Genomic DNA, 20,709 nt, shown 5'->3' with positions numbered 1-20,709 from the left:
AGCCAATCTGTAACCCATTATGATCAAACTATTGAGCCTCATTGTTCCTTAGTTACCACTACTTACCTAATGCATTCTCATGTGCTGCCCTCAAAGCACTTTATAGAGGTGGCTACACATTATTATCTCCTTTTTACACATGGCCTAACTAAATAGAGGGATTTGAACCAACAGGTACAAAAGGTGCCATGGCCTAATGACTAGGACATGGGTCTCCTATCTCGTCAGAGATTAAGGTTTTGTGCCTAGCTGCGCTCCAGGCCTCCTAAAGTAACTGTTATTACATCCAGCTGCTTCATTGAACTGGGTCTAGTTTTCAAAGCATGGCAATTTCTACACTATTTTTACAATTCTGGCCAGTGAAAACTGCCTCTTGCGTGAGCCAGTGTCCAAATGTGCCTAATGTTGCAAACTGTGTGGTGTAATATGATTTCGTTGGCAGTTAGAGGGACATAAAATGTTAGACACTTGCAAAAGTTTCAAAAAGGAACAACTGAATAAATCTTTTAATCTCTAGTAGTACGTACTTCATTACATCAGCATTTTTCAGGGAATGTTCTAATTGTCAATGAGAGTTAGCTCCAAGAATTTTGAAAGCATAAGAATTTACAAGTCAACCAAAATCACGAGGATCATGGTTGCAACTTTATAGCAAGGCTATCATTTTTCCATAATAAAACAACACCTACTGGAACTGGGACTAGAACCATGGCTCTTGCTGCTCCACAAATACATATCCCTCCCTACTACCTGAGAAAGATTAAAAGGGAGATGGCTTTCTAGCAAGATCGCTGACAGCTCCCAGCTAGAGAAATCTCCTCACACATACATGTACTGTCCTATCCTGCTCCCATCTAGAGAAATCTCCTCACACATACATGTACTGCCCTATCCTGTTCCCACTGAAGTTATCAGCAAATAAAAGAAAAAAGTGTTCCCATTGACATCAATGAGAATAGGAACAGGCCCAGAACTACTATTTACTGTAGTTCAGTGGAAGCTGGATTGGACCCCAACATGACCCACAACAAAAATTGTTAATAATTTGCTTAGTTACATCATATTTTCTTCAACTACAGCCAGCACACAAGTAATAAAGGAGATTTTACTATGTGGAAAGTTTGAAGGGGTAATAATCATTTGTTTTTGGAGCTAGGGGAACACAAAGAAACATGATGCAAATGTCAAATTTTTAAATCATAGTAATTTTTAATGACTTGTGACTCAAAACACATTGACACATTTTCTTGAGACTTTGCAGAAGCATGGTCACTTGCCTTCAGTGTAAATCTAGCAAATGCCCAACCAAACCAAATTTTTCCAAGCCCAGGTTAGCCGGACCTTCAATATGGAAGAAAGTTGCAATGTGAGCTATGGAAAAGTTCCTGCTTCTCCATAACATGCTCAGTGCTTCAGACAACTCGGCTATAAAAGATGAGAGGCAGGGGTTATCATGCCTTAAACACAATCATCACCTGCTCTCCTGAAGCCATACCAATTTTGTGCCAAGAACCTGTTAGCCCTTACAAGCTAAGCAACAGATCAAATCTGGTTGATTGGGTTTTTGGAGAAGGCTGAGGGAATGCTTCCTATAGTGATGAAGGTGAGAAAAAGAGTTGCTGTAAAAGGCTGTCTTGCTCTCCTCCTGTCGAACTCATCACTTTAATGCTCCTGGGATTTCCTTATATTATTAAGGGTGTGCCAGGGCACGTAGATTATTGGATAGACATCTTTTCTAGTTATTATTTAAATCAAAATAAATAAGAAAACAAAGACCATCGGTACCTGAATGGGAGGCCACTAGAGAAGTGGTGTTGATGATTCAATAGTGGATGCTATTTCCTAAGGGTATGTCTACACTACGAAATTAGTTCGAATTTATAGAAGCCGGTTTTATTGAAATCGGTTGTATACAGCCGATTGTGTATGTCCACACAATAAAATGCTCTAGGTGCTCTAGTCGGCAGACCGCGTCCACAGTACGAGGCTAGCGTCGACTTCCGGAGCATTGCACTATGGGTAGCTATCCCACAGCTATCCCACAGTTCCCGCAGTCTCCGCCGCCCCTTGGAATTCTGGGTTGAGATCCCAATGCCCGGATGATGCAAAACAGTGTCGCGGGCGGTTCTGGGTACATGTCGTCAGGCCCCTCCCTCCCCCGTCACAGCAACGGCAGACAATAGATTCGCGCCTTTTTATCTGGGTTAGTTACCTGGGTTACCTGTGCAGACAACATGGAGCCCGCTCAGCACAGCTGAGCTCACCGTCACCATATATCCTCTTGGTGCCGGCAGACGTGGGACTGCATTGCTACACAGCAGCAGCTGCTAACTGCCTTTTGGCGGTAGACGGTGCAGTAGACTGGTAGCCTTCATCGGCGATCTGGGTGCTGGCAGCCGTGGGGCTTGCCTTTTGGCAGTAAATGGTGTATTATGACTGTTAGCCGGCCTATTACAAGTCGGGTCATCGCACATTAGCAGAGTCTTCCCTGAGCAGCAGCTCGTGCAATAGGCCTGAAGACCATCGTCATACACCACCCCGTATTTGCTGCCAAGCACCCAGAAAGATGCCGAGGGCTATCAGTCACGCTGCACCGTCGTCTTAAGATGTAAAAAATAGATTTTCTCTGTATTCATTTGCTTCCCCCTCCCTCCGTCAAATCAACGGCCTGCTAAACCCAGGGTTTTCAGTTTAATCTTTGGGGGGGACCAGTCTGTGACAGTTGTTTGTGTCTCTCCCTGATGCACAGCCACCGTTCTTTATTTTAATTCCCTGTGCCTGTACGCCATGTCGTCACTCGGCCCCCCTCCCTCCTTCCCCTAGGCCGTCAGATACTACGTTTGCGCCACAGCTCGAGCCGCGAAGCGGTTCACGCCTTTTCTTTGAATTCTGGGTTGAGATCCCAATGCCCGGATGATGCAAAACAGTGTCGCGGGCGGTTCTGGGTACATGTCGTCAGGCCCCTCCCTCCCCCGTCACAGCAACGGCAGACAATAGATTCACGCCTTTTTACCTGGGTTACCTGGGTTACCTGTGCAGACAACATGGAGCCCGCTCAGCACAGCTGAGCTCACCGTCACCATATGTCCTCTGGGTGCCGGCAGACGTGGGACTGCATTGCTACACAGCAGCAGCTGCTAACTGCCTTTTGGCAGTAGACGGTGTAGCATGAGTGATAGCCGTGGGGCTGGCAGCCGTAGGGCTGCATTGCACCAGCCCCTTCCAGGCGATGGTATATTATGACTGGTACCCGTCGTCGTCGTACTGGAGTGGCTGTCAATCATGGCCACCTGGGCAGACATGCTACTGTCTCGATGATGACGGTTACCAGTCATAATGTACTATTTTCTGCCAATTGCCCAATATTGTCTGCTAAGCACCCAGAAGAGGCCGAGGGCGATGCTGGGTGCTGGCGGACGTGGGGCTGGCAGACATGGGGCTGCATTGCTACACAGCAGCAGCCCCTTGCCTTTTGGCAGATGATGGTATATTATGATTGGTACCCATCATCATCATACTGGTATGGCTGTCACTCATGCTGCAGCGTCGGCTGCCACCTTAAGATGTAAAAAATAGATTTATTCTGTGTTCATTTGCTTCCCCTTCCTCCGTGAAATCAACGGCCTGCTAAGCCCAGGGTTTCCAGTTTAATCTTTGGGGGGACCATTCTGTGTGACAGTTGTTTGTGTTTCTCCCTGTTCCTGTACCTGTACGCCATGTCGTCACTTGGCCCTCCCTCCCTCCCTCCCTCCCTCCCGCCCTCCTTCTCCTGGTCCATCAGATACTACTTTCGCGCCTTTTTTCTGACCAGGCGCCATAGCTAGCACTGGGATCATGGAGCCCGCTCAGATCACCGCGGCAATTATGAGCACTATGAACACCACGCGCATTGTCCTGGAGTATATGCAGAGCCAGAACATGCCAAGGCGAAACCCGGACCAGGCGAGGAGGCGATTGCAGCACGGCGACGAGAGTGATGAGGAAATTGACATGGCCATAGACCTCTCACAAGGCACAGGCCCCAGCAATGTGGAAATCATGGTGTCACTGGGGCAGGTTGATACCGTGGAACGCCGATTCTGGGCCCGGGAAACAAGCACAGACTGGTGGGATCGCATCGTGCTGCAGGTATGGGACGATTCCCAGTGGCTGCGAAACTTTCGCATGCGTAAGGCCACTTTCATGGAACTTTGTGACTTGCTTTCCCCTGCCCTGAAGCGCCAGAATACCAAGATGAGAGCAGCCCTCACAGTTGAGAAGCGAGTGGCGATAGCCCTGTGGAAGCTTGCAACGCCAGACAGCTACCGGTCAGTCGGGAATCAATTTGGAGTGGGCAAATCTACGGTGGGGGCTGCTGTGATCCAATTTGCCAGGGCAATGAAAGACCTGGTGATAGCAAGGGTAGTGACTCTGGGCAACGTGCAGTCAATAGTGGATGGTTTTGCTGAAATGGGATTCCCAAACTGTGGCGGGGCCATAGACGGAACCCATATCCCTATCTTGTCACCGGAGCACCAAGCCACCGACTACGTAAACCGCAAGGGGTACTTTTCAATGCTGCTGCAAGCCCTGGTGGATCACAAGGGACGTTTCACCAACATCAACGTGGGATGGCCGGGAAAGGTACATGATGCTCGCGTCTTCAGGAACTCTGCTCTGTTTCGAAAGCTGGAGGAAGGGACTTTCTTCCCGGACCAGAAAGTGACCATTGGGGATGTTGAAATGCCTATCGTGATCCTTGGGGACCCAGCCTACCCCTTAATGCCATGGCTCATGAAGCCGTACACAGGCAGCCTGGACAGGAGTCAGGACCTGTTCAACTACAGGCTGAGCAAGTGCCGAATGGTGGTGGAATGTGCATTTGGACGTTTAAAAGCGCGCTGGCGCAGCTTACTGACTCGCTCAGACCTCAGCGAAAAGAATATCCCTATTGTTATTGCTGCTTGCTGTGCGCTCCACAATATCTGTGAGAGTAAGGGGGAGACCTTTATGGCGGGGTGGGAGGTTGAGGCAACTCGCCTGGCCGCTGATTACGCGCAGCCAGACACCAGGGCGGTTAGAGGAGCACAGCAGGGCGCGGTGCGCATCAGAGAAGCTTTGAAAACGAGTTTTGTGACTGGCCAGGCTACTGTGTGAAACTTCTGTTTGTTTCTCCTTGATGAACCCTCCAACCCCCCCCCCCGACCCGGTTCACTCTACTTCCCTGTAAACCAACCACCCCACCCCACCCTCCCCTCCCCCTTGCAGAGGCAATAAAGTCATTGTTTTTTCACATTCATGCATTCTTTATTAGTTCCTTACAGAGGTAGGGGGATAATTGCCAAGGTAGCCTGGGATGGGTGGGGGAGGAGGGATGGAAAAGGACACACTGCATTTTAAAACTTTAACTCTTATTGAAGCCCAGCCTTCTGATGCTTGGGCGATCATCTGGGGTGGAGTGACTGGGTGGACGGAGGCCCCCCCACCGTGTTCTTGGGCGTCTGGGTGAAGAGGCTATGGAACTTGGGGAGGAGGGCTGTTGGTTACACAGGGGCTGTAGCGGCGGTCTCTGCTCCTGCTGCCTTTCCTGCAACTCAACCATACGCTCGAGCATATCACTTTGATGCTCCAGCAGACGGAGCATTGCCTCTTGCCGTCTGTCTGCAAGCTGACGCCACCTATCGTCTTCAGCCCGCCACCTCTCCTCTCGTTCATGTTGGGCTTTTCTCATCTCCGACATTGACTGCCTCCACGCATTCTGCTGTGCTCTATCAGCCTGGGCGGACATCTGCAGCTCCGTGAACATCTCGTCCCTCGTCTTACGTTTTCTCTTTCTAATGTTCACGAGCCTCTGCGAAGGAGAAACATTTGCAGCTGGTGGAGGAGAAGGGAGAGGTGGTTAAAAAGGACACATTTTAGGGAACAATGGGTACACTCTTTCATTACAAGGTCGCATATTTCGGCTTGCAGGCAGCCATCGTAGGCCACAGTGTTTTGGCTTTTTTAACCTTCTTAACATGCGGGAAAGGTTGCAAACAGCAGCGCATTTCCCATATCAAGGATGAATTGGGTTGTCCATTTAAAATGGGGTTTCAATGTAAAAGGAGGGGGCTGCGGTTTCCCGGTTAACATGCGGCACAAACACAAGTAAACCACCCCCCCCCACACACACACACACGATTCTCTGGGATGATCACTTCACCCCTCCCCCCCACCGCGTGGTTAACAGCGGGGAACATTTCTGGTCAGAAGAGCAGGAACGGGCGCCTCTGAATGTCCCCCTTAATAAAATCACCCCATTTCAACCAGGAGAGCTTTCTGGAGATGTCCCTGGAGGATTTCCGCCCCATCCCCATACACGTTAACAGACTTGCTTGCTTTTTTTTTGTAATGTTTACAAATATTTACAAAGTTACACTCACCAGAGGTCTCCTGTGTGCCCTGAGGGTCTTGGGTGAGTTCGGGGGTTACTGGTTCCAGGTCCAGGGTCACAAACATATCCTGGCTGTTGGGGAAACCGGTTTCTCCGCTTCCTTGCTGCTGTGAGCTACCTACAGTACCTCCATCGTCATCTTCCTCGTTCCCCGAACCGTCTTCCCTGTGTGTTTCTCCAGTGAGAGAGTCATAGCACACGGTTGGGGTAGTGGTGGCTGCACCCCCTAGGATCGCATGCAGCTCCGCGTAGTAGCGGCAAGTTTGCGGCTCTGCCCCGGACCTTCCGTTTGCTTCTCTGGCTTTGTGGTAGGCTTGCCTTAGCTCCTTAATTTTCACGCGGCACTGCTGTGTGTCCCTGTTATGGCCTCGGTCCTTCATGGCCTTGGAGATCTTTTCTAATACTTTTCCATTTCTTTTACTGCTACGGAGTTCAGCTATCACTGCTTCATCTCCCCATATGGCGAGCAGATCTCGTACCTCCCGTTCGGTCCATGCTGGAGCTCTTTTGCGATCCTGGGAGGACTCCATGACGGTTACCTGTGCTGATGAGCTCTGCGTGGTCACCTGTGCTCTCCACGCTGGGCAAACAGGAAATGAAATTCAAACCTTCGCGGGTCTTTTCCTGTCTACCTGGTCAGTGCATCTGAGTTGAGAGCGCTGTCCAGAGCGGTCACAATGAAGCACTGTGGGATAGCTCCCGGAGGCCAATAACATCGAATTCCGTCCACACTACCCCAATTCCGACCCGCAAAGGCCGGTTTTATCGCTAATCCCCTCGTCGGAGGTGGTGTAAAGAAACCGGTTTAAAGGGCCCTTTAATTCGAAAGAAAGGGCCTCGTTGTGTGGACGTGTCCAGGCTTAATTCGGTTTAACGCTGCTAAAGTCGACCTAAACCCGTAGTGTAGACCAGGCCTTAGAGTCAGTGATGAGCCAAGGCCCCTGGAATGTGGGTTAGAAATCACAGAGGTTAGATGCCATATTGAGGTCCTCCTGACTACAAGCTACAACTGCTTGCTGTGTGGGCTAGCAATTCCTTAAGATGCCTCATCCTTGCCAAGAGAAAGGCTGCTGGACGTGACATGTTTGTTCTCTCTGTTAGGGCCAGATTGCAACTGTAAGCCCAGCCCTGAGCAAACCACACAGACCCAGGAGTGTCCCCAGGAGGGACTGTGCCTCAGACACCGCTCTGTGAGTCACAATTCTCTCCCTGCTTCCCCTTACTCATGGGGTGGGATTTGTTAGTTCACTCCTGTGCACCCATCCCTTTGCCATCAGCTATTCTGCCTGCCTGGGGCCCTTGCTCTGCCCCACTACGGCCAGAGTTGCAATCTGAGCAGCAGAGCAAGGGTGCTTTACTCATTTTTAACCCCCCCCCCCCCCCCCCCCCCGTGCAGCCAAGTAAGGGCTGTGACAACATAGCCCACAGTTATCTGAAAGGTGCCTATCACTCTGGGGTCTAACTGCAGCTACAACAACAAAGCAATGCCATTCATGGGAGACACCTTTCAAAAAATCACTTTTCCTCCTTAAAATCAAACGAACCATCATTCACCTACCAGTGAAACGCTAGGAAATGACATGAAGATTTTCCTGATGAGGCTGTGAGATTCTCACTGCTCTTACCTCTAGGCCAGGGGCCACGTTAAGCATCTGACTCTATCACAAGCTATAAACCTGTTTGCTGGAAGGGTTTTGCAGTTCTCAGAAGGACAATGTGATTTGAATAACTGGACAGCGATTGACATGGATCTAATGGCCCAGTGGTCCCTGTTCAGCCTGGGGTCTGAGAAAGGCAGAGGCAGCCTTCCAACAAGGCTAAGCAGAAAGCCAAGATACACATTGAGACTTGGGACCTGTTTTAATTATGCTTTCATGTCTGTTCTTTCATTGCACAGGAACATGTAACAAGCTGAACTGCGCATTGTCCCTGTAAACATTTACTTTCTTTCAGCCTTGCACAATAACTGTGTCTCTTCCTGCCGGATAATTCTTGGAACGTCAGATTAGCCAGAGCAGATCAGCCCAGTTCGGACAGTGACTAGAACCAGCTGTTTCAGAGGAACATACAAGAAACCCCACAGTGAACAATTACATGCCCTTATGGGAAGTTTCTTCCTATCCCCATGCAGTTAGTGTTTGATTTATGCCCTGAAGCATGGCACTTTAATCCCTGCTAGTGGAAGGGAAACTAAAAAAAAAAAAAGTAACTGTGGATGTTTTTATTCATATGAACATTTTGGCCTGAACAGTTGCTTGTGACAGTGAGTTCCACAGGTAAATCATGCATCATCCTATGGCTGTATTATGTAAAGTATGCAGTTGGATGGCAGAGAGGTGGCTGCCTGGGATTACTGCTTCTTGAGGACTAATGCCAGTGTTACAAATATAGAAACAGAGATTTGATTCATCCTCTACTCTTGCATATTATCTCTGCTGTTCCACAACACAGATGCACTCTTGCCATCTAATTCCACAGTCTGGGTACACAGGGTGCCTACAGGTAGTCAGACTGTCACCCTTTTTTATATCTTTTGAAAATCAATCTATAAACTAAGGGGAAGTGCGGGAGTGTGCAGAATCGCTAGGGTATTATTTTTTCCAGGCATGATTCTTGGATGAGAATTTGTCCCATGAGCCACAATTTGACCAACAAGCCAAGATGTACAAAAGGCTGACCTGAGGCTTTAACGAAGAGTTTGCTGGCCAGGTCGACTTTGCCTGCTCTCTCCCGCCCCCAAAAAAGCACCCGTCTGCCTCGCACACAAAACTAAAAGAACTTTTGCTCCTTTCCTTAGTCCCAAGTAGCAACTGCAGAACTGAAACCAATCAAAACCAGCTGTGTAAAAGAAAAACCTGATTATTATGACTAGGAAAAGCACTATTAAAAAAAACAAAGAAAAGGGAAAATGATCCCATATGGGGGGTGAATGAAATACAAATGTAAAACAGGCCATTTCCCTGTGTTGCATGGCTGCTTCTTTGGGGTTCACTCGTGTGTGGGAATGCTGTGTCTGCCTTCGGAGATCCTTCAGAAGTTCCCCCTCTGTTTTATTGTAGAGGGGTTAAGATTACCTTCAAGCATCCTGACTTCCAACCAGTGGTGTCCAAAATAAATGGGAGGGCTGGTGATTAGATACACACACAGCCCACAGACACACACATACACAAGATCATGTCTGGTCTTCCAGATAAAATCACTCAGCCATCGACAGAATTTGGGGCTGTTTTCCCCCCATTAAATAAATTCTGTGACCCTTCTACCCATTATATCCTCAGCTGTATCCCCACTGCTCCTCTCCAAGCGAGCTAGCAGACTCTCTCTTTCATTCCATTGTTATGTTGGTCACAGGCTCCACCCCGCATGCTGCCCCTTTCCTCCTTCCACTCTCCTCCCTGGACCACAAGCTCTGGCCCACCCATTTTCCCCATTTGACAGATCAGCCTACCTACTGCTCCCTGGCAGTCTCAGGTTGGCCCGCTCCTCACTCCCTCTGCCTCAGCTTCCACAGCGTGGGCCTTTGCTGCTGCTCATGAGTTTGGGGCGTGGCTCTGCACTGAGGCTGCTGCTCAAACTCATTGAGGCAAATTTTCTTCAACCACAAGGAGACCTGAGAAGGCAGCCAGTGAGCAGGCTCTGGTCTCAGCCCTGCTCTATACTTTCAATAGAAAAAGGAACTCTCTTAGAGCTAACAGTCTTGGCCTCCCCAGACTGCACCCTCTGGTGCCACTGTACTGAAGGGACTGGAAACCCTTCCCTTCTCCCCACCTGCACCCTGCTGCTTTCTCCATTGTGCTGCTGGAGAGATGGAAGAAAAGAAAGGAAACTGCTGCCACAAAGGATTTTGCTATTGGTGGTTGATTGTTCAAGGAAAGAAAGGAGATGGTGAATTAACCAGAGAGGGGAAGCAACATAACTCAACCTTACCAGCTGCCACCACTTCGGACAGCTTTACCAATCCACAGAAAAGCTCTTCTCCAGAGCAGTCTGATCAAAGGGAGACCCAGTGCTACTAACACTCATGATCCTATTGAGACTCTGATAATATTTGGTGTTTTTCCTCAAAGCGTCAGCACATGTCAATGTCTCAGCTTACATTTTTTTTAAAGTAAGTTTTTTGCCCTTCTGGTTGCAGAGAAAAGTTTGTAAATGTGAATCCTAAAAGCTCAAACACCAGAAGGCAAATTAAAAAAAAAACACATTTTATTTTATTTTTTAAATCTCATCTTTAAGCCCAGCTCATGATTTCTGGAGCTTGGCTCGCGATTTTTCAAGTGCAGTAGTGATTTGGGGTTGAAGCGGCCTCAAACATTCAAATGCACTGTTCTGTTAAAATTCCAAATGTGGCTTCAAATGTGGGCAGTTCTACACTACAGCCACGATCGACGCTCTGAGATCGATCCACCAGAGGTCGATTTAGCGGGTCTAGTAAAGACCCGCCAAATCGACTGCAGATCACTCTCCAATCGCCCCCTGTACTCTACTCCCAACGAGAAGAGTAAGGTAAGAGTAAGATTTCTCCCATCGACCCCCCGTGGTGTAGACACCGTGGTAACTCGACCTAAGGTACGTCGACTCCAGCTACGTTATTCACATAGCTGGAATTGTGTAGCATAGGTTGACTTACTGCGGTAGTGTAGACATAGCCGTAGTTGCCATAAACCACCTTTGGATGACCTGTGCTGCTTTTCATCACCTGTGGAAGGGCTGTCTTTGGTATATGTGCTTGGAAGGGTGAGGGAAATACGTTTACCAGTGTTCTAACGTACGAGAAATCACATCTCCAGAACTGCTGGAGTCCGAGCCTAGTGCAAAATGCTTCATAACTTCCCTTGACAAGCCAAGAAAAACAGAGCATTTGTCTAAACAGAAAACAAATGACCGTAGGCGAGTGGGAGTATATGCCCCTTACTAGAATGGCATTAAGCAGTTGGAGAGGTAGTGCTGATTAACCTTGAATTACTTACGTACTAATGAGCTCTGTCTCAGGCATTTCCTGGCAGCTAATGAGCGGCTGGAGGAGTTGGGGACCTATTGCACTATCTTCACCACAGGCCTGAAATCAAGATAAGGGCCCTTCACCCGGCTGGTCATTAACTGCCAAGAAATGCTCCATGTAGAGGTTGTTTATTGCTATTAAAAGCAGTAGAAAATACAAAGAAAAAATAATCCACTATTTTACGGAGAAGTCCAGTGCTGACCTGCATGTTGCCATGGTTAAGATATTCAGGTTACAGTACTGGTCTTAAAGAATGGTGAAGCAAGGAACAAGAACACAGGACTTCATCCTCAGTGCACCATTATGATGATTATTGTATTACAATAGTATGTCAAAGCCCCAACCTAGATGGCAGTCGCATTGGTCTAGGCGCTGTACGAGAGCCTGTCCCTGCCCCCAGAATTTTACAATTTAAATAAGTCAAGCGGACAAAGTGTAGGTGCAAGGAAGGATTGCTATCCCCATGTTACAGATGGTGAACTGAGGCAAAGAAAGAGATTAAGTGATTTGCCCAAGGTTGCACAGGAAGTCTCTGGCAGAGCTGGAATTTTTACTCAGCTCTCCTGAATCCCAATCCCCAAAACCACCCTTTCTTTCAATGGAAGTTATGATGTTTACAACATATAACTTGGCAGAATGTAGAAGCTAGTATCCAGTCTTGAAGAGTTTAGGAACAAATTATTAGAAATTATGTTATTATTACTAGAAAGATCACTCTTTTAATACACTGCTAGGAACATCGGAATTGCCATACTAGCTAGACCAGGGGTCCATCTAAGCAATATCCTGTCATTAAATAGAGACCATTACCAGCAGATTCAAAGGAAGGTGCAAGAAACCCTGCATTCAGCAGTGATGGGATAACCTGCACCCAGAGAAAGTTCCCTTCTAAACCCCAATAGCTAGAGGTTGGCTCGTGACCTGAAGCATGAGGATTTATATTGCTCCCAGAACTCTTGTTGTTTTAATATTTACCATTATCACTCTGGTTATTCTTGTGATCCATACAACTGTCTCATCCCTTTTTGAACCATGTTAAGCTCTTAGCCTCAAGATTTTCTTGTGGCAATGAGTTCCAAAGACTAATTGTACATAGCGTGAAAGAGTATTTATTTCCTTTTAACAGTTTTGAATTTGCCATTTTTTAAATTTCATTGAATGGCCCTGAACACTTATATTAGAAACAAGAACAGGAGTTCCCAACCTCCGCTTGTTCATCTCCTTTCTAAGGCAAACCATCCCAGTCTTCCAAAGAGAAATGTTTCGTGTACATAATCATTCTCATTGCATGCTCCACACACCCTCTAATTCTGCTATTTTCTTTTTGAGATGCACTGAGGATCCCAGGTGAGGGTGCACCCTACATGCATACAATAGCATTATAATATTTCTGTATTATTCTCCTATTGGTTAAAATAAGGAATCTGGAGGCAAAGGAAGCTAATTCCCTCCTTAATTCTAAGACTTCCCTGTCTTCCAAAGACCACTCAAGATAACTGTACCAAAGAATGTACCTGTGCCTAACTAATGAAGCAAGGGGAGGTAGGGAAAGAGGGGCACTGATCGTGGCTGATCTGGCTGTCCATCAACACTCAGTCACCCCTAGTAAAAAGCTATAAAATCACAGAAAATGGAGGACCTATTACAGCTGAATTGCACAGTTGTTCCTATGCAGACATTTTTCTTCACTACCTGGCTACTTGTTAGCCAATCGTTTGATGTCCAGCTTGTTGTAGTTAGCCATAGGCATTACGTGTATAGCCATGTTAGACCTGAAATAAAGCCTGCCAAATTGAAGAGTCCACCTCTTGGGATACTTCCATTTGTGAGCCTAAGAAAATTATCCCTACCCCTAACCTATTTTATCTGCTCCCCAGACCCACCTTCAGAATTCAATTCTGGTCACCTCACCTCTAAAAAAGAGCTATATTAGAAATGGAAAAGATACAGAGTACAGAACAGCTTCCATTTGAGGAGAGATTAAAAACACTGGGACCATTCAGCTTGGAAAAGAGACTACTAAGCGGGGATATGATAGAGGTCTATCAAATCATGAATAGTGTGGAGGAAAAGTTATTTACCCCTTCGCATAACACAAGAACCAGGGGGCACCCAATGAAATGAATAGACTGCAGGTTTAAAACAAGCAAAGGAAGTACTTCTTCACACAACACACAGTCAACCTGTGGAATTCATTGCCAGGGGATGTTGTGAAGGCCAAAACTATAACTGGGTTCAAAAAAGAACTAGATAAGTTCATGGAGGATGGGTCAATCAATAGCTATTAGCTAAGATGGTCAGAGATGCAACCCCATGCTCTGAGTGTCCCTAAGCCTCTGACTGCCAGATGCTGGGTCTGGAAACAGGATGGATCACTTGATAATTACTCTGTTCTGTTCATTCCCTTTGAAGCACCTGGCATTGACCACTGTTGGAAGACAGGACACTAGGCTAGATGGACCAGTATGACCCAGTATGGCCATTCTTATGTCCTTATATTCTAATTCTTTGGGTGCCAGAAGAAAGGAAGACAAGTTGGGTGAGGTAATGTGTTTTATTCGACTTCTGTTAGTCTGATAAAATATATTACCTCACCCACCTTGTCTCTCTAATACCCTGGGACGAACACAGCTACAACAACACTGTGCACAACAAGAGACGAAAGGAAGGTCCAATAGGATGGTTTAACACAACCACCTGAGATTTCCAAGCTGACCAAAACTAATACTGCTACTTTGCATCTCCACAGCACCTTTTGTCAGATGATCTTAAACTGCTTTGCAAACACCAAGCCACCCAGCACCGTTGTGAGGTCGGTATGTAGTACTGACCTCAGATAGGGAAACTGAGCCACGAAGAAGTTAAATGACTCACAAAAAGTCACAGAATAAGGCAGTGGCAGGCAGGAATACAGCCCCCTAGTCCCTTGCTTTAATCACTGGAACAACATGCTAAATTTAGCTTCTTTTTGTGAAGAGCTGATCGGTGAAGGGAAAGATGAATTCACCTGTAGCTTCAGGGCCAGTGTTGGGGGGATAGGGAGGAGGTACTAGCCTGCACATGTGGGTTGAAAGCAAACCAGGAAGATCCGACAAGCAGGAAAAGACTGCAATCTGGTGCAGCTGTTCTTTAACTCAGCTTCTAGACCTCACAATTCTTAAGCTTTTCACACCAGCTTTATAGAAAATTGCATGCATGAGCAATGACAGTGGGCCCAGGCCAGTCCATGAAGTCAATGGCAGTTCTGTCTGCATAAACAGACCAGACTCAGGCTCAATACATATTTAGCAAACAAGCAAAAGAAAGAACCCCCCAGAATCTTTTAGCTCCGATTCAAAGGAATTAGAAAGTTGCTAACTTCCTCTTCTCCTAGCCCCTTCCATAAAAGCTTTGCATGCAAAGCAGTGTCTCCTGAGTCCCTCATTCCCTCTAACAAAGTAAACAGACCTCCTGTGTAGCAACAAATGAACAACAAACAAAAGGAGGGGGAAGAAAAAAGATCTCGCTGCCAATTCGGGGGTTTTTCAGGCTGTTTTATTTTTCAATAAAAAAGAGCCATGCCCTGAGGGTGACCCTGCAAAAAGCTTTTTGGCAGTCTGACTATACTCTGATCACCCCCTCCCCAACCACCACATGGGTGCATGCACACACATGCCCCCCGCCCCTCCAAGTACAGGCACTATGTGTAAATACATGTGTCTCCATCAACATGTTTATTTTTCTTTGTTTTCAGGGTTGTTTGCCCAGTTTGGAGTGAGGGGGAAGGTTGTTCCTCACAGAATTTGTTGGTATTTATCTTTCAATCAACTGTTCCCTGTTGCAGGGATAAACAGGATGTTTAGAGTCACTGGGTATGATGACCAGTCTTCCACAGCTGTTGGGACACACCACTCGCTGGGCTAGCCATGTGTACACATGTGCCTGAGCATAGGCAGAAGCAGTCCCTCCCAACTTGTGGAGATCAATTATTTGACCAAATAGGTCATTCCCAACTCTAACGTCTCGGTACAGGATAACAGGTCTGGAATGTGTCTGTCCCCCACCCCGTCAGAATCTCTCAGCTGTAAAGTGGGAATAATACTTGCCTACTCTACACAGGTTACTTCTAGTCTGAATTTGCCTAGCTTCAACTTCCGCCCATTGGCTCTTACTATGTCTCTGCTAGATGAAAGAATGCTCTGCTATCAGAAATCTCCTCCCCACATAGGTACATACAGACTGTGATCAAAACACCTCTTAACTTTCTTTTTGATGAACTAAATAGATTGAGCTTCTTTAGATCTGGTCTACACTACAGAGTAAGGTTGACGCAAGGCAGCTATGGAAGTGTCTACACCAGGAGTGGGTAAACTACGGCCCTTTAGACGTTTTAATCTGGCCCTCAAGCTCCCGCCAGGGAGCAGGGTCCAGGCCTTGAACTCTTAGGATTTAAGAACAGCTAAAAGCAGAAGAGGAGGAGCAACACTTGGTAACCAGAGTCATGTTTGTAATAAAAACAATTGCTTTTGGGCCAAGATCTAGTGCACCGAATTCTCAGGCAATGCATTGAATTATTATAGGATACCTTGTAAACTCTAGAAGATGGGTGTGTTCATAACAGCCTTCAGTGTAGCAGCACTCATTTTGATAAGTTATAATATATACAAGGAGCTATATGCTGTCTAAACAGCCATAAATCATTCTACAGGGAATGCCCCAGTTAGTCAGGGTGTCTCACTATTTACTCTGAAGCCCTTTAGATTTAAAGAAAAAAATATTTATAAAGTTATCCTTCCTGTTTACCAACCCTTGATAATGAATATCAGTGCTCAATTTTCTACACCAAAGCCACTTTAAGATCAACTCAAAAGTCAGTAAGACAGAATTACTCCACTTACTTAATTTCCAATTGCTCAAGCACTGCCTATTTAGGGAAGTTTGCCTTACTTGATCCAGGTACATTCCACCACAAGTTTTTGGGTTCTATGTAGGACTTACTAGATGAAAACTATGGCATGTTACATAGGAGATCAGACTAGATAATCATAATAGTCCCTTCAGGGCTTAAACTCTATAAATATGGGAGCGTCAGCTAATGTGGATGGGACAAAACCATTTTCAGCCAACTATTTTAAAATGGTTTATGGTCAGTCTTTGAAAACTGTTTCAGGAGAAGGCAGGGTGGACAAGGCGTTAGTTTTTTTAGCTCTCACACCCTAAAGCAATACTATGTTAGGTCTATAGACAATGCCGTTTCGCTTACAAAGCGGACCTGTTGTACCAGCCTTTACTACCCGCTGGAGGTTATTTCCTCTGCCCCAGCTGAAGAAGCAATAGAGAAATTCCAGTCTGTAAAACAACCTTCCCTCAATAGCTACATCTTCAGATACGATTGGGGAAAAAAACCCTCTGCAGATCATGTGGCTCCCAGACAATAGCAAAGCTCCCGCAACAGCAACAATCATCCTGGATGAGTGTAAGCAAATGCTTTCCTCAGTTTCATTCATTCAAAAATATTGGTGTTACTGAGATCTCAGGGACAGAAAGTTCCACACATCTTCTTTTCTGCCACTGGGAGCATAGACTAATGGTCACAGGACTGAGAACCAGGTGCTCTGAGTTCTGTGCCCAGTTATGCCACCTATTACATAAGCAAGTCACTAAACCTCTCCGGGTATCTTTATATTGCAGCTGGAAGCAAGCTTCCCAGCCCAAGTGGACAGGCACACACTAGCTCTGTTCGAGCTAGCGTGCTAAAAATATCAGTGTGGACATTGTGGCCCGGGTGGCAACATGGGCTACCCGCCCAAGAAAAAGCCCGGGTCCTAGCTTCGGTAGCTAGCCCAAGTTGCCACCTGTGCCACAACGTCCACGCTGCTATTTTTAGTGCACTAGCTTGAGCACAGCTAGCACGTGTCTACCCAGTAGGAGAGGCATGCTTCCAGCTGCAGCATAGACATTCCCTCAATGACTTGGCTTCCTCAGCTGCAAAGTATGGATAATACTTGTCTGTGCCATGGGGGTTTTGCAAAGCTTAATTAATTGTAAAATGCTTTGATGGGACAGACCACAGCAATGCGAAGTAATATTGACTTTTATTCTTACACCATTCTTTTGCTTAGCCTTTTCCTTCAATGCATCTCCCTTATTATATAGCTTGATAAATTAAAAAGGCAGCACAGGATAATGGAATGTGAACCAAAGGCTGAACTGTGTGGGATATTTCAATTGTCTCTCTGTTCTAAGCATGCCAAAATGGTTACTCTAGGCTGCGCTTTTTCATTTCAAGTGAGAACCGTGTAATCCTGTCTCACCCAAGGGCCAACCAATCATTAGCTTTTCACACAAAGCTTTTGAGTAAGCAGGAGGGTAATAGTACAACGCTATGTTAAAGCTGTATCACTAAGGAAGTTATTTTACAGGTTGTGGTTGTTTGTAATTCAGGTTAAAATAAAATGGCAATGGGAAGACGATCTATTGTTTGCATTTGTATTTTCACAAGAAGCTGATCATCTCTCTCAGCAACTCAACAGAATCCCTTACTCAACAGAATTGACACACACCCCTCCCTCACACATTCACTCTGCATTCCAACTTGTTACGCCATTCTGGGGTCTGTCCATGACAAGAGGGGAAAGGAACCATTCTGCATCTCCGCTACATGACAGGGAGGCCGGCAGCTGCAGAGCTCTCTGTGCCAAGTATGGCTCTGTGCGTCATACCAGACTGTTATGATGTTGCCTTTTCCAGGCACCTCTTCTATCAAGTAATCAGTTCACTCCATGGAGAAATTATTAACATCTACATTCAACACTGGCCCACTCAGGTACAGCTGCTGCCCTTCCAGCCTATCAGGGACAGCTGTCGACCTCCCAGCAACAGGGCAGTATCTGACCTCCCAGAAACCACTGCTGACCACTTGGCATACTATGGGACATTGGGGTGCACCGAGGCAGCATGGTTTTGTGATTTCAACATGGGTCCAAGAGTCAGATAGTTCTGAGTTCTATTCCCAGTACTGCCACCAACTCGCTGTGCACCACAGGCATTTCTGACAGCCTCTGAATCTAATTTCTAATCTGCAAAATAACAGCAGTGATACTGACTGTACAGGGGTGGCGATACGATTTGTAAAGCCCTCGATAAATGTTAAACATCAGTATTGATAGTCATTTTCTATAAACTGTTTGCCAGCATGAGAGCTGAAAGTATCTGCCATCTCTCTGATGCCAGTCCCATGGAAACTGGAGCAAGAATAACATTTGTTATAATAGAATAACCCATATTTTTCAAGTTCTCTGCATATATATATTTTCACTGCATGCATCCGATGAAGTGGGCTTTAGCCCACAAAAGCTTATGCCCAAATAAATGTGTTAGTCTCTAAGGTGCCACAAGTACTCCCCGTTCTATTTGTTTTTGAGAGATTTTCACTCAGTATTTTATTAACTTTATCTTCACTTGGATTGGAAAATTCTCCTTTGTGGGGTTTAGTTGCTGGGTATCTGCTACAATGTGCAAGAGCCAGTTTTATACAGATTCGTAGCACCAGATCCTGGCCCCTATTCCTTCCCATTTGTGCCAGCCCTGCAGTGCAAAAGGGGCAAAAATCTGGCTTAAATGGCCATCTGGGGAGTCCTCTTACATAGGGGAACCCCTGGGTGGCAAGGGACCACTATAGCAAAACCCTCGCATAGGGTGTGCTCTGGACTGCAGCATACTATCTTCATCCTGGGCTGTTACTACTGGTGCAAGTGATTAAACCTCAGGCAAGCCATCCTCAGGCTACTCTAACTTGCATTGGGGGCCTATCCTGCCCTGAGCTACTCTGAGAACCTGGAAGTGGGCAGGGCAGAAAGGCTGAAGGGTTAGAGTCTCATGGCTAAGCCAGGTACCTGTTGCTATTATGTCTAGCTCTTATAGACAAAGAACAACCCCAGTTAACCAAAGCTGAGTCATACCTGCCTCACAGGGCAATACTATACACTTCACGGTGGAGAGCTGCTCAGCTCTTTGGATAAGGCTGGTTGACCAGTGACGAGGAAGGAGGCAGTAAAGAGCACCAGCCAGCTTCCCCAAAGCCAGCCAGCAGCATTGAGGGTGGTTTTGTTCCAGCTCTCCCAAGCCCATGGTACAAGGAGAAGGCAGTTACCTAGCTTAGTACATCAGCTGGATTCCACATGCATTATTTAGCATTCATGCTGCAGTAGCAATTTGATACTCCCATCAGGATCAGGTCCACATTGAGCTGGGAGCTGTGCAAACACACAGTAAAAGTCCCTCGCACAAGCAGCTTATAGTCTGAGACTGGGGTTATGCTAGTCTGAGCATAACCCCTTTAAACCAACTGGTCTGGAAATTCAGCCACTCTATTCTAAAATTCTAGGCCATCTCCTGACTTACACAGGGTTTCAGGTGTCACTAGAGATCTTTGGCACTGTTGGGTTTGTTGCATATGCTGGGCATAAAAATTAATTCAGATGAAGCTAATATTTTTCCACATCTACTACTGTAGCTCTGTTAGCAGTTCCGTGATAGTAAAACCTCCCTTCTTGTTTCTCCCACCCCAAGAGCATCTCTCTGTTTAAGTACTGTCTGGCAGATCACGATGCACTCTAAATCTCTTTCTTGGAAGTTGTACAAGGAGGGGGTGGGGTATTCACTCATGTTGTAAGGAACAAACCACAGGAATCGGACTGTCATGCAGGGGGAAAGGCAGCTAATGAGCAGGACGGAGTGCATAAAATCCTATTTGGATGGCTTCTCTGGGGAACAGCTGTCTCCTTGTAAACATCTTGCTAGCTGACCAGTCTGCAAGTCTGGACAGAGACAGTTAAAGGAGAGTGCCTGGGTAGAGGGAGAAGGGTGTTGAAGGGGAGAGTTCATTCACTGCACAGCCAAGGGCTTCAAGTGGCAGAACTCAACAGCAGGGGAAACTTGAGCTGAAAGTTTGACCCCTCACATGCTGGAGAGGAGGAGATTTGTATGTCTAGTGGCCAACCGAGATAAACCAGAGCACTAAGGGCGGCACAGCTCCCTTTCCAAAAGCCACAGTAGTACAGTTACTCTATCTGCTGAAGAGCAGCCCCCTTTTGACATACAAGCAGAGCACATTACCTGGCGAAGAGGAGAGAAGGAAAGGATATGTCCTCACCTGGGCAAAGAGAAAAGGCAGGAACACAAGACAATGAAAGTCAAGTATCAGAGGGGTAGCCGTGTTAGTCTGAATCTGTAAAAAGCAACAGAGGGTCCTGTGGCACCTTTGAGACTAACAAAGGTGTTAGTCTCAAAGGTGCCACAGGACCCTCTGTTGCTTAAG

This window comes from Malaclemys terrapin, chromosome 4 (assembly GCF_027887155.1).
Source record: "Malaclemys terrapin pileata isolate rMalTer1 chromosome 4, rMalTer1.hap1, whole genome shotgun sequence".
NCBI classification, from domain to species: Eukaryota; Metazoa; Chordata; order Testudines; family Emydidae; genus Malaclemys; species Malaclemys terrapin.
This window is presented reverse-complemented; position numbering follows the sequence as displayed.